At 47.2% G+C, this 14,260-nt stretch overlaps 2 non-coding genes across 2 annotated transcripts; both read left to right on the top strand.

Moving 5' to 3' along the window:
- The first annotated feature begins 7,742 nt into the window (after positions 1–7,742).
- On the top strand, positions 7,743–7,814 carry trnap-cgg. Its single transcript has one exon. It is a non-coding gene; the product is annotated as a tRNA-Pro (tRNA).
- A 453-nt stretch (positions 7,815–8,267) lies between these two features.
- On the top strand, positions 8,268–8,339 carry trnap-cgg. Its single transcript has one exon. It is a non-coding gene; the product is annotated as a tRNA-Pro (tRNA).
- Positions 8,340–14,260: the final 5,921 nt, after the last annotated feature.

Genomic DNA, 14,260 nt, shown 5'->3' with positions numbered 1-14,260 from the left:
CTCTGAAACATAAAGAAATCATTCTTCAGGCTTTACCTGCACGGTCTCAGTGAAACAAAAACACATTTTTAAAATTATTACAGCTCCTAAAAGAAAACTATTTATTTTAAATTCAAAATTGTGCACGAGGTAAAGAATATTTAAATTTTGTCTGTATGTTTTGGCTTTAAACAAATTCAAAGTCCAAAACAATACAAACTAAAGAGTTTGAATGCAACATTTTCCCGTCACCGCAGTGTTTTTGCTTAATTGGTTTATTTTCTAACCAATTTATTAATTCTGTTCTTAACAATAATTTCCTTGTTAAAGAGTTCTCAGTAAACTGACCAGATTTCAAAATAAAAGGCCTCACTGTCAGAACGACGTCACGCCACCTCCACCTTCATCACCATCACCGTCCTCATCATCTTTAAAGTCGCATTTATTTCATTTTTCACTTTTTTACGTTCTCATTCTGGACTGAAACTTTATGTTCCAAAATGTTTTAGACCAACCACCACTGAGGATACACAGAATATTTACACTTTGAATGTTATCTGATATTTAGTCTTTTATAAGCAGCTGTTTTTAGGACAAATTCAACAGAAAGGTGAGACGTGTGGAAGATGAGCCCTAAAATGTAAAATGTGAGAGATAAACACAAAATATATTTTTTAAATCTGTCAGCACTGGAGGAGGTGAGATTATGACAAAAGGTGATTTAAATGCATAGAAAAACATCTGAATGTGCTGAACGAGGGAGTGCAGGAATGAAAGGAGGAGGTGGAGGAGGTGGTGGTGGGAGCAGTGAGGGGGAGGGGCTGATGGGAGGAGGTGGTTGATGTTTCTGTATGAAGCGACAGAACAAAGGTGGCCTCCTCTTTATTCTCAAATTAGAGCAGCTGGGCCCTTTTCCCTCCAGGAGCCCCATGAATAGATTATTGGGCTGCCATCACTGAAAGAGAGACAAAACCGTCCCCCCTCCCTCACCCCCCTCACCCCAACCAGCGGCCCCACCACCCTCTGCAGCTCTGATAAGCACACAGACCAGGACCCGGGGTGGACCCGACGTTCCTACTCGCCTTCAGATCTAAACAGGACCCAGTTCAGATTTCTGCTTTCTGCAAAATGACTGATTTTTGTGCTTTCTTAAGGTTGAGGGTTCGTGTGGCTGCACGATGAATGAAAGACGTAAAACATCTCAAAGGCCTCGTGCTTCCTCTCGGTATCTGCAGGTGGACTGAGAGGTGAAGACGTCAGGAGAATTTTCAGTCTGCCACAATTGAAACTACTGGTTTCCAGGACAACCGCCGACATCCTGTCAAACGTCTCGAATGTCTCTGGTGTCCCGCTCAGCTGGAGGACCTGATGTATGATGATCTGCCACCATCAGTGAAAACCACGTTTGGTTCTGCTTAGGTCTGAGCACAAAAACACTGAAAAGATTGTGCTGTGTGCCTGAGGATTCCAGCACGGCTCCGTGTGAAAACTTCCGTCCTCCTCCGTCTCTGACCTCGAGGTCGATGGCGTGGGGAGGAACCGCGTGTTTCGAAACGGACTCCTCGCTGAAACCTCGAAACAACCACGCAGGTCAGTCAGCGGCCGGCAGCTCTGCTCTGCTGCTTCACCAGCATGACTCGTCAGACTGAACCTCAGCTGGGGGACGGTTTCTCAAGCTTCCTCCTTCTCTTTTCAGTCATCGTTTTGTCTTCGTCTGCTGTTGACAACTGATGCTCCTCACGGTTCCTCACTGATCTGAAGTCAGGGAATCTGCTCATTTTATTTCCTAGAAGTTCTCGTGGTTTTGTGGAAACGTATGTTCGCATTACTCAAACTAAGATACTGAAAACTGATCTTTTTGGTTTGAAACTGAGGGACCAAACTGGCACCGGGAGGGAAGCAGGACCAGTCTGACCCCGGCTGTGGTCCTGGAGTGAGTCCTGCAGGCCGGCGCGTCCCTCTGCGGCCTCTGTTTGCTCACAGATGCCTTTCTGTCCTGACTTTGTTTGAGGGAAATGTAATTAGATGAAGCTGCTCTTTGCTTTGTGAGATGAAGCAGCTCTGCAAACAGCAGCAGGCCTCACTCGAGCTGATGTTAAGGTGACATGAGTCCAACACCCGGCCGGACTTTCACAATAAAAGGCTGCTTCAGGGCAGCAGACTGGACCACAGCAGAGCGAAGACAAGTCAAAAGCTGACGTGACGACGTGGCTGAGGTCAGGGATGAGTTACAGAATTAAAGCTTAAACTTTCTGTCTGAACTCATCTTAATGAAACAACTTATTTCATTTGTTGTGTGAACCTGCAGCACACACACACACAGCGCACACAGTGTGTGTGAGAAGCTGCTCGCTCTCCACCAGGTTCAGATCAGCTGATGTTGCCTCTGGCGGTTTGATGCAGTCGTATGAGGGATGTTCTCAGTGCGAAGTGGAGGACTTGGCAGACCTCCACCGGGTGTCCTTCAGGCCTCGGAGCTGCACTGTGATCTGTGTCAGCTCCTCCTGACGGCTGCTGCTTCTCCTGTGGGTTTCTGCATGCAGGAGTGTGTGATTCTTTTCAAATCCAGACTGAAAGCTCAAAGTTTGTCCGCGTCCGTCACCAGAAAGAAATTTGGCACAAACTGGAGATTGTGTTTAAACTTAACGTTTTGATTTTCAGTTAAATGTTGCGACTGAAGGTCTGATGAGGTTTTAGCACTCAAGAACACGCGTTCAGGGTAGGAAGAGGATCGTGTTCTGGTTTCAGTGAAGTATCTGAGTGAAGTGATTGTACTTCACTGCAGTATTAATTTGTCCACTCGATGGTGTGACTCACACCGGGTTCATCACGGGGCCTCGTTCACAGCACTCGTATTAAACCCTTCACTCCCTTCAAAAAGAAAACGGCACACGGCGAACAGAAGTAATCGGCCAGTCTGCACTCAGAACACCACATGTTCCTCCTCTGCTTCGCTTTGGCAGCAGCTGAGATTATCATTATGCAATCTGTGTGTGAGGACAAGCCCACATTCGCCGGAGGTGCTGAGCTGAACGTAACAGCTGGAAGAAGATCAAATTTGTTCTGCTGGACTCGCAGCTGCCAGGGGCTGAAACCGGTTCAGGATTCTGTCGGTCCAAAACACAGTTCAACTGCTGGTCCATCTCGTCCTCCGACTCCGGAGGGGAAAGTGTCGAACCTGAACAGACCTCAGGAACTCCTCAGTTTTCCAGAGCCAGTTCCTCCCTAGTTCCTCCCTAACTTGTGTCACTGTGTGACAGGCGTGAATAGGATGAACATTAATGTCCTGAAGGAGTTTCAGTTGTGAACGTGAGTGACGAGATCTGTGACCTCAAATAACCTCAAACTGAGAGCACAGAGAAGATGACAAAGCAAAAGAGACGGCAGCTTTCAAACCACCAACACTGCGGATGAACTCATCAGTTGACAGTCAGCTGTTTGCTGGCTTCACTTCCTGAATCAGAGCTGAAACCGTCCTTGAGGTTCAGACACACACCTTCCTGACTCCTCCAGCATGCTGAAGATGAGCGGAGGGATAAAAATGTTTACTTAATAAAAGGGAAGAATCGACCTTCTGTGTTCCTTAGGGATGCGTATCCTTCCCAGAATGCACCGTGGCTGCAGACACAAGTCCTCTCTCTGTGCCGGCGCCCCCACCGTCACGAATCACATGACGGACGAGTGCGTGGGAACGGAGAGCCGCAGACACACAAACACATGAGTAACCTGAACACGACACGGACGGGCTCAGCGAGTCTGCTGCCGACGTGCCCTTCAGCAACGCACCAACCAAACCAGACAGGAAAACTTCGCTGTGGTCAGATTCGCTGCTCATTTCCTTTTTGGCTAATACGCTTTCGTCCCTCCTGACAGGTCGGGATGTCCTACGTTTCCCAGAATGCCCTCTGAAATCCCTCCCAGAAGAGATTGTGTGCGCGCTGTAATCATGCAGTGCTTTGACTGCTGTGAAGCTTTCTTATCGCTTCTCCCGCTCGCCAGTCTGGTTTTAGTTGTCAGACATTGATGAGGACTCTTTTGGGTGTTTTTGAGATTTGATTATTTGTGCTGCTTTATTACAGTCAGCCTAACTTAAGTCAGGACCATACACTGTATTATAACTAGTGGGTGGAGCCACCATGACATCATCTTTAGGTTTCTAAAGAGTCGTATGGTATGTGAGGCTCAGCGTAAGCGGCTCCGACTGTCGCCTTCTTGGCTTTGCTTGACTCCACCTAACAATGAGCAGACAAGTGGAGCTGAGGTGAGCCAGTTACTGAAACTCACCTCACAGACTGTATAATAAATACTGTAGGTTCACACAGGAAGAAAGGAAGCAATTTGCGAGTTGAGTTTGACCACAGGTTTATTCACACCTAACAGACAGAAAGCCTAACTGTACATTAGCTGCAAGCTAGCAGGCCACAGGAGTCAGTGTTTGTGTTCAGTTCAGCCTCTGACTGAACTCAGTGGTCACCAGAGACTCCAGTTCTTTCTGCTGTCTCTCAGTGTCTTTCGTCTCATCTCTTTGCTCACGTTCATGAAGTCCAGTTAGGGGTCAGATAACAGAGAATCACAGGACTTTACGGAGGATTTCAGCAGCTTGATGCTGACTCTGTACTGTCACGCTGCCTCTCCGTCACTTCAGCAGCTAAACCTCGTTTATCACTTCGTCATCTCTTATCTCATTTGGATCTTGTTACTGTTACTGCATTACCTGACATTTTCTATAATGACACTCTCGTCTTAGTAGAAGTGATTTCAGCCTTCACTTCGTTTCCCTTTTGAGTTTGGGAATCTGTGGTGCTCTTGTAACTGGGTTGTGTGGTTGTCAGGCCATGAATGCTTCTTTTTATTTCTTGAAAAACTGATTTCAACAAGACTGCCTGATTTAGCAAAGCTGAAATACAAAGCGACATCTTTGTGCCGCAGTCTTTATTAGACTTGAAAAAGTTAACGCCCTTTCAGAATTTACGACCTACTCAAAACCTCCAAGCACCATCAGATCCCTCCGTGCTCCATCACTGCCGGTGCTATTAGAAACATTACACCCTGTTTGCACCAGAAAACCCCAAATTTTCCTGTTTTTAACAGAGCTGAATGAACAGGATCGTCTGCAGTCAGTTCTGCTAATTAAGACCAGATGTTTGGCTTCTGAAATCTGCACCGCACACACACACACACACACACACTCACAGTAAAGTGTGTCACAGACAGTCACTTAACAGGCAACCGAGTTCACATCCAGGAAAAGAAAACTCAGAGGAGAAAACATCCGTTTTGTGAATGTCAGACAAAAGGAGGACAAACGCTGCTCACTTGGTTACTGTTGGCCATTTTTATTTGGGTCAGGATGCACTGAGTCAAAACCAGCAGATCAGTGGCTCCCAGCTCTTCTGGGATTGTGACCCCTTAAAATGAGACGTGTCCTCTCAGACTGTCTCACTGGCAGGACTTGTAGAGTTGTGTGAAGAACCTGCATTTCAAAGCTGGGCAGAAACCTCGCAGCCAAGTCTGCTGAAACTCTGAACGCTTACGTCAAGTCAGCCGAAAATGTACACATTCAGCAAAACCAGCCTTATGGCGTCAGACTGTGCACACGCATCATCCTACACAATGAGACTGAAACCTTCGGCTGGAGGAGGAGCATCCGTTTGACTGGAGGGGAAATTTTTCCTGTGGAGTATGGAAACCTTTTAAGGGGTTTGGTGCAAACACCCTTAAGTCCACTGAGGAGGGATTAAAGGAGTTAAGTGTTGTACTTAATGAAACAAACCTAAGGTGTTTTGGTGCAGGCTGCAGGTCTCAGATGTAGAACAGAGAAACAGAGGGATGATATGAGTCCATTACACATAAACCCGAACACGTCTGTGAGTGTAAAGTGAGTTATGTTAGCACATGAAGAACATGGAAACTGTTTCCAAACCTGGAACGCACACAGCTGTTTCCTGGCCGGCCTGGTCGACTCTGGTCCACCCTGGTCGGCAGCGAGTCAGCTTTCTGAAACATTCCACGTGACACTGTGTACATTAACGTTTAAAGCACTCAGCTCCGACTCGTAGGCTTCAGAGGCGGGAGACAAAAGAGCGTCGCCTCTTGTCCTGAGAAATCCTCAGTCACGAGGCCACATGAGCAACCAAAATACTTTGTGGGAATCATTTTCTCATTTTGGACAAATACTCGAGAGAAAACTTTATGTGCTCACTATGAATGAGAGTAATCTTTTCTGGCAGACGTTTTTCGAGCTCCTTCATGTGTCTCAATGAGGCAGTGGACTCTGATTTGTGCACAATGTGAGGAAAAAACGACAATCTGTGAATCGACAGAATAACCACAGTCTTCAAATGTTCTCATGCACAAGATTCTCTCAGACTGCACTTCAGGGTTCACAAAAGCACAACGTAAATCACATCCAGTCATTCTTAGCCAAACAAAACCACTTAGGGTCAACTCTTTTTCACATGACAAGAGCTGCTTCCACCCTTCGCTTATTTCCTCACTCATGAAGCTTCACTGCGAAACAAAGCAGGAGATATGGGACATCTTTGTCTTGTATGGCAGCCAATCTCTGATTGGAGGAGATTCCCTGGAGGACTTTGTAGCAGCATTGCTGCATGATAGAAATGTATTTCAGGGCAGGGGTGCGGCCTGAGAGCCGAGCGTTTCATTTTGAGGAGGGAAGAAGTGAAACCACAACACTGCAGTTCGGTGGTTTGTCAGCACACAGTGTGATGACAGAGGGCAGGGGGGCGGCATCATAACGCCAGTCCCCAGAGAGGAGAATAGAGCCTTTATTGTCTGAAGAGACTTTAAATTATTCACCAGGCTGATCCGTGAGACTGCACAGACCCCCACAGACGGCCTTCCTCGGTGTCTCAGCACACTTTGTTTCTTCTCTGTTTTTTCTCTGTATCTGACACATAATGCAAACAGCAAATTGTCTGTTTTAATACTGTGGTTTGCATTTGGATTAAAGGAGCAACTTGTAAAATATGACTGATAACAATAAAGCAGGCAGAATACCACCAGAGTATCCACCAACTCCTGCTCACTGCACTGTTAGCTGCAGTTACCTTTGGCTGTAGCTGTAGCTACTGTTAGCTCAGTTAGCTGCAGAGCTAGCGGACCCACAGCTGACTGGACTGTGCCTGGATAACCACCATCGATCGGGGGCTCGGATCAACTGGGTGAACTGGACACAGAGACCAGCAGAGGACAGTTTGAAGACTGAGGTGATTTACAGCAGCTCAGATGAGGGGTGTGACTTGGGGGACAAGAAGACACGGCAGGCAGGGACAGAAGAGAAGCAGCAGAGGACGGAGAGAGTTGGACATCAGCGACGTGTACAGCAACAATATTTTCACATCATGCTCTGGGACTGATTTATCTGGACCAAACCAGAGGTGGAAGAACAAACCAAGATGGTTTGTCAAGAAATCTGGTCTATCATTCCAGACAATAACACCTGGATATTTCCCTAAAGGAACGTGTCCTTCATCTTCTGGATTTTCATTCTATCTGATATTATAGCATTAATATTAACCGGTTCTATTCAAAGCTTCACATTTAGAGTCTCTACAGCAGCATAAAGTTGCATTCTGAAAAGGTCACAGATCCTCAGAGGACGTCACATCAACCAACAGCGAGACAACTCACTCTGACCCGCCTGACCTGGAGCTTACCCAGAGGAATTGTGGGATAGCAGTGAGTCGCAGCAGCACAGTAAACTGACACGGCCCTTTTCCAGAGGAAAGCAGCAGCATGTCGGCTCGTTGGTCTAGGGGTATGATTCTCGCTTCGGGTGCGAGAGGTCCCGGGTTCAAATCCCGGACGAGCCCTCGAACATCTTAAGGTGGTGTTTCTCAAACGTGTGAGTGTAGAGCCTCCTTGGGCTTCTGTCCAAGCACACCGTGGGTTTGAAATGAAGCTCTTTATGAGTCAATTTTGTGGTCAAATCCTGACCGAACCCTCAACAAGGACAACTCACAGTACTTTGTGAGACTGTTTCTGTAAAGTCCTGTTTATAATGTGGCCTATTGGACATGTCCTGGAGTTGGTTAGCCTACCTTAGCACAAAGACATCATAGTGATTGACACAGTAGCACTTCTGATTACTTTTTATTTATTTGTCAGAGTTGTACGATTCAGTCACATTTCTCCTCAGAAACGAGCTCTGAGTGTAGGGCAGGTCATGCAATAATTTACCATCCATTAGCCGTTTAGCCTCTTAGCACAGCAGCGAATCAGCAGCGATTGAACCAGATTCTTTATCGGAAACAGCAGCCCCTTGTGGCTCGTTGGTCTAGGGGTATGATTCTCGCTTCGGGTGCGAGAGGTCCCGGGTTCGACTCCCGGACGAGCCCTCAATCCTCTGCAGCTGTTGATATTTATGTATAAAGCACGTCCGCTTGTCTTTATGTGAAACTCTGTTTGTGCTGTGAATTAGCAGCGATCGAACCAGACTCTTTGGTTTGTCAAAGTGCTAATGTTAGCAAGCTAACACCGTGAAGCAAAACGGTGCTCACATTACACCTCCGACGCATCAGCAGGTTAGCGCGGTCATCGTGAGCACATTGCTGTGTTGACATCAGAAAGCAGCTAGTGCAGCCATAGGCTCTCTTGTTTCATCATGAGGACAACATGGAGGACACACTGAACATCTAAAACACTTATGTTTTCAAAGGGAAGTTACCTGTCTACTTTCCGTTCATTTTGCCGTCAGGTAGCTGTGGTGATCAAACGGCTTTTGAAAGCAGTGGAACTTTGTAATTAGCTCGCTGGTTGTGTTGGCAGCTCTTTGAAGCCCCCAGTCCGTTATGCTCCTTATTGTTGCCCCCAGGGCACCATGAGAGGGCCATAAACCTCAGCTGCAGAGTTTTATGGGTTTCTGCTCTGAAATGACGCGGTGATCTGGGCAGGAGAGGAGACAGTACATGGTGTCATGGTACATGGTATGAGTTACAGCTGTGAAGTTCAATCCAAACAAAAACTGCTACCTTAAGCTCATTGTTTGAACATCCAGTCCTTTTAAAGGGCAGCTCTGTTTTTTGTGTCATGGCAGCAGATCTGTTGCTTTACTTTTGTATTGCATGTTTTTTGGTTTGGTTTGTCTGTTGCAGAGAACTTCAGGCTGAGCACAGAGGAAAACACGGACACACGACACCAGACTTCGGTTCAGCATTCAACACCATCAGCAGCAACGATACGACCGGCCTGCGGTGCCCGGCGGCCTGATGTGGCAACAACAACCTGATCCTCATCACCAAGACCAAAGAGCTCATCGTAGACTACAGGAAGACCAAATAAAGCAACTCATCATGTCAGCAGATTAAAACTCCAGGTAACTGATAGTACCTCCATCACCAACGTCTCCTCAGATGTTGGTGAACGTCTCCCTGGTTAAAGCATGCTCAGTGATGCTGCTCAGCACGCGGTTGCTTCAGTGGAGCAGCTTTGTTGGTTCACATGTGCTTCATTGTTTCATGGGCTCGTCCGGGATGTGAACAACAACAATCTGACAAACCAAACTGATGGACCTACTGTAAAAGTTGACGTGATGATGGTGCTAATGTTGACTTCATCAAAGACTTGTTGACAACCATTTTATACATAAATCTCATCAGCTGCAGCAGGTTGAGGGCTCATCCAGGAGTCAAACCTGGGACCTCTCACACCTGAGGCGAGAATCATACCGTGAGACCAGCGAGCCACAAGGGGTCACTGTTTTCGATAAAGAGTGCTGATTCACAGCTAAAGACAAGCAGACGTGTCCCTTTGTCCATCACTTGGACAAAGCTGTGCTGTTTCCAGCACTGTCTCCTAGGAATCACATTCATTATAAACACATTTGCTACAAATGAGGTGCTTATAAAAGTTCTAGGAGACAGAAACTTTTGGCCATAATTCACAAACGTTAGGCACCTTTTTGTTGTTGTTGTTACGAGAGATTTTGACTGGACTGGATGAACAGCTGATAAGGTTTGTGTCATTCTGCCCTCAGGACTTTTCTTAGGATACGTATTTTTCTTTTCGCTGCCGTCTCAACAGATTTAACAGCTGAACTCCTCAGAGGGAGGAAGTGTTCAGATTTGCTGGATGATTTCGCTGGTCAGGAAGCATCGTGTCCGTCTGTCAGAAGTGGGGGATGAGTCACAGTTTCTGTTCAGCTTCACCTGAAAACTTTCTTACTGCTGTAAGTGTGAAGTGTGCAGCGTCGCTGACGTTTAAACCCTGCATCACAGCAGAAGGAGGCTCAGCCAAGTTCAAATGTGGTGGCATCAGATGATTTAGTGAACGTGTTGAGATCGTCTCTGCAGCTGAAACACTCATTTCATCAGCTGCACTGTTGTCTTATTTACACAAGGATTCTTCCAAACCTCAGGGAGATGAGGTCCACCGTCTGCCAGACTTCATCAGCTGCAGTTTCTGCTTTCCAGATGCATATAAAGAACCCAATTTATGAGGACTGGAGGGAGACGAGGGGTTTCCCGTGACTCTGTAAAGGTCCAGTAACGTCTCTGACTCTCAGAGCTGAGAGCTGCCAAAACACAACACTGAATTACATGTAACAATGACACACCCAGTTTCCACAGTCCAGCACAGGGTGAACTTCATGTGAGAGTGAAGAGCCGAGACAGACCGAGTCTCTAAGACCCCTACAGTAACGTAAATGTGGTCTCTCGGGTCAGGAGGTTCAGGCCCAACCATCAGGCCCAACACTGGCTGCCGAAGACACCGAAACAATCCAGCCAAATGTCAGACATTTGGGCCAGTTTTGAATTTACTCGTCCTCTGCTACAGGTGTCTTCTCCATGGAGCGCCGAGTGAGTCCAGTCTGTCCAAAGACTGGGGACATCTACTCTGTGGAAAAGCCACCACAGTTAAGGTGTTTTGGGAGGCTTTTGACTGCACGCCATCACCATTCAAAGCTGCACTGACCGAACAGTCTGCGAACGCAACACCCGACATCGTTCCCTCCTGAAGCAGTCGTGTCTGACATGTTAACAAAGCAGCACCTTTCACATCACACACAATCAGCTGATCCACACATAAAATGTTATGTGAATCATCTAAACGGTGTCAGACAGCTGGGGTTCGATGCTTTGCTCAGAGGCACTAAACCCTCCAGGGCTGAGAATTAAAGCACAAAGAAGACTCGGACCAACAAACCACATCAGCAGAAAACTGAAGACGCCACAGTCTCAGTCCACCCTGACAGACTGGGAGGTGACTTCTCAGACGGAAGCTGTGCACAATCCATAAAAACAATTATAGAGCTTTAATATGATGTGTTAAAGTCTGTTCCCGAGGCACAGTGTGTGTGTGTGTGTGTGTGTGGGGGGGGGGGGGGGGGGGGGGGGGGGGTTTGAGCCTTTGTACCCTTCAAAATATCATCATTGGAAACAACCTGTTTTCATCCTCTCATAAGCCAGAGGAGGAGACCATCAAGTCCTGAGTTTTTCACAATTCAGCCTGACGGGGTTGTAACCAAAACCTCCAGGACGTGCTGCCAAACCAGCACTGATGATGGGCCCTCTAAGGATTCCCACAGGGGCCCTGGGAGTCCCCTGAGCACAATTTGGGGCATCTTACATCGACTGTGTTTCAGCCATAACACACCTCTTCTGTTTCTGTTCGTGTCCAGAGTATTTCAGCTCCACTTTGTACAGGAAGTGGAGTCGCGTTGGCCATCTTTATTTATGTCAATGGTCTCCAACAGTCTTGCCAGTCTTGGCGTCACACCACCACCTTCCCCACGTGACCATGTGGCAGGTCGAGAACCTGTGGTGGAAAAGGCTTTTTAAAAAGGTTAATATGAAACTGGATTTAGGAATGAAGGCACTTCTCCTCGTCGTTACATGTTATTTACTTGATTGGTAAATTTACAAGATGAATGTGACTTTATGTTGAGTTCTAAATTAGCACAGCTAACATTAAAACAGCGTCGTTGTAACAATGTTACTGATTAGAACTTACCTGCTTAGCTAACAGATCAGAGCTATTAAGAGCTAGCAATCATCAATAACTGACTGAGCGCAGCTGGTCGATTATTCACTCACTTGGCTGACATTAAAGTTAGCTAACAGCTAAGCTAGTTCAATAACACTTTGCACCTGATACCACACTGAACTGACATCTCTTTACACTCTGTTTGCACCTACAGTCAGTCAGTTCAGTGGCCTGCACTGATTCAAGGACCTTTTATAGTTTTAGTTGACTCGTGTATGAAACAATAAATCAGTGACCCAGTCTGTAGTGACGTGATATTGATAACAGCCTCGCTGGTGGTCTCTGTGGTCCCTTTTGTGATGCCGTAGTGACCCATACTGATCACGTTTACTATTATGGATTTTAAGTTAGTAATATTAGTTGATTCCATTTAATTCTCACACAGTGTTTTACAGTGTATCAGTGTGGTTTGGTGCCGAGCCTCGGATGAATCCTGTTAAATTCATATCAGTCCCGGCTCACACGGCACTAATGGGGATTAAAACCAGCAGCTTTCCATCGGCAGCGACAGCGCTGACACTGTTGGCATTTAGTCCGTTTTCACAGATCCTCTGCTCAGACCTCCTCCGGCCTGCATGTGCCTCTCCATTCAACGCTCCTTTAATTAATTGTAACCCTCCAGTGAAAAGGCAGCTCATAATCTGGTGAACAATGGCCGACTAACAGAGCCAGGAGCTCGTTCACGCTGCCAGCAGCCGCCGCCGCCGCCAGCTGCAGCAACACTCAGCTTTTCAACCATCAACTCTTCTTCTGAAGTGTTGAAGGACTCCCTCCTCCCAAAGAAAACAGTCACTAAAGTCTCATTTGTTGCCACTTCTCCATGGCGGGCGTGGCGTGCGATGGAGCCCTTGTGTGTGGGTAAAAGGATTATGAGGGCTTAATTGAGTGTGCTAATTGATGGAACAGTGAATGGGGCTGAATGGAGCTGAGGGGCAGATGTGGTGTGAAACCCCTGGCTCTTTCTAAAGAATACAAATCAGCAGCAGGGAGAGCCATTCTCCGCTCTCTATAACACTCAATTATCCCTTTCACAGGGCGAGCAGGGGGCCGAGCCAACAGATGGTTTCCACCCTGAGAGCTCTATGAGGCCTTCACTGCCTCTCCGGGCACCTTTTCTTCAGGAGCGATGGGCTTTTTATTGCCTATTCATGACACACAGGGTCTCAGCGGGAACAATGGAGGACTGGAGCGGCCGTGAATTGGAAAGAGAGCAGAGGTTTGGGTTCGATCGCGGCAAGGCGTCCGTTACGCTTGAGACCGATGAGAAAGGAGTAAGAAGGCCGTGGAGGGCGTGTTCACCTGTGGCCGAGGAGGAGGAGGAGGTTGCGAAGAGTTGGTGCACCGTCTGTCGATGGTCATTTCAAGATGGTCAAGTCAAGAACAACAATATCCGTCATCTCAAACTCCTTCCTGTGCGAGCAGAGAACCAGTTTCACCTGAGAGGAAGCCTCATCTTCCAGATCGAGAAGCCTCTGATCGCTCAGATGAAAGCTCAGTCCTGATTGGCTGAAGGATTTTACCTGCAGCTCATGCCTGACTGACACCAGGAATCAGTTTTTATCTCTGAACCATCCCTTTTCGTGTGCTGATATAACAATGGCTTCATTACTCGACCCAAACAGTGTAGTAACGCCGTGTACAACACAACAATCCAGCAGCCTGAGTTCATCTGCTGATCGTTTCTGACTTAAACTCAAGTCAAATATTTAATGTTTGAGCTCGTCAGCTCCACTGAGCTTCTGAAACAGGTTCCATGGTGTGATGGTTAGCACTCTGGACTCTGAATCCAGCAATCCGAGTTCAAATCTCCTGAACTTCAGCCTACCAGCTGCAGTGAGAGCAGCAGTGTCACTCTGTTCCTTTAAAAGCACCTGGACACTCACCTGTTCCACCTGCAGCTTCTCTCCTAACATCTCTGACAGCCTTCACTCCTTCCTGCTCTTCTGCTTATGTTTTCTGTCGTACTGAAACCTGTTGTTACTCACTCGAAGCCGCTCTGAATATCTGCTTATTGTCTGTTTGATGGCAGCAACGTGTGTCGGACCAGTCGGGACGGGAACAACAGACCGGGAAGGTGGTTGTTCCGGTGTGGAACAGTCGACAGGTAAACTGGCTGACAGGTGAGATGGGCTGAGCTTCACCACTTTGTCAAACACACGATTGGATGAAGAATTTTGCTTCACAGACTGTCAGTTTGTCATGATGAGACGCTGTTTTGATTTTTGTCTTCGTCCCGTGTCCCAGAGGGGACCACACTGAGGGTTGGCGGTCAGGG

Source organism: Scatophagus argus, chromosome 2 (genome assembly GCF_020382885.2).
Source record: "Scatophagus argus isolate fScaArg1 chromosome 2, fScaArg1.pri, whole genome shotgun sequence".
Lineage (NCBI taxonomy): Eukaryota > Metazoa > Chordata > Actinopteri > Scatophagidae > Scatophagus > Scatophagus argus.
The sequence above is the reverse complement of the archived record's forward strand: the minus strand, read 5'-3'. Positions and strand labels throughout refer to the sequence as shown.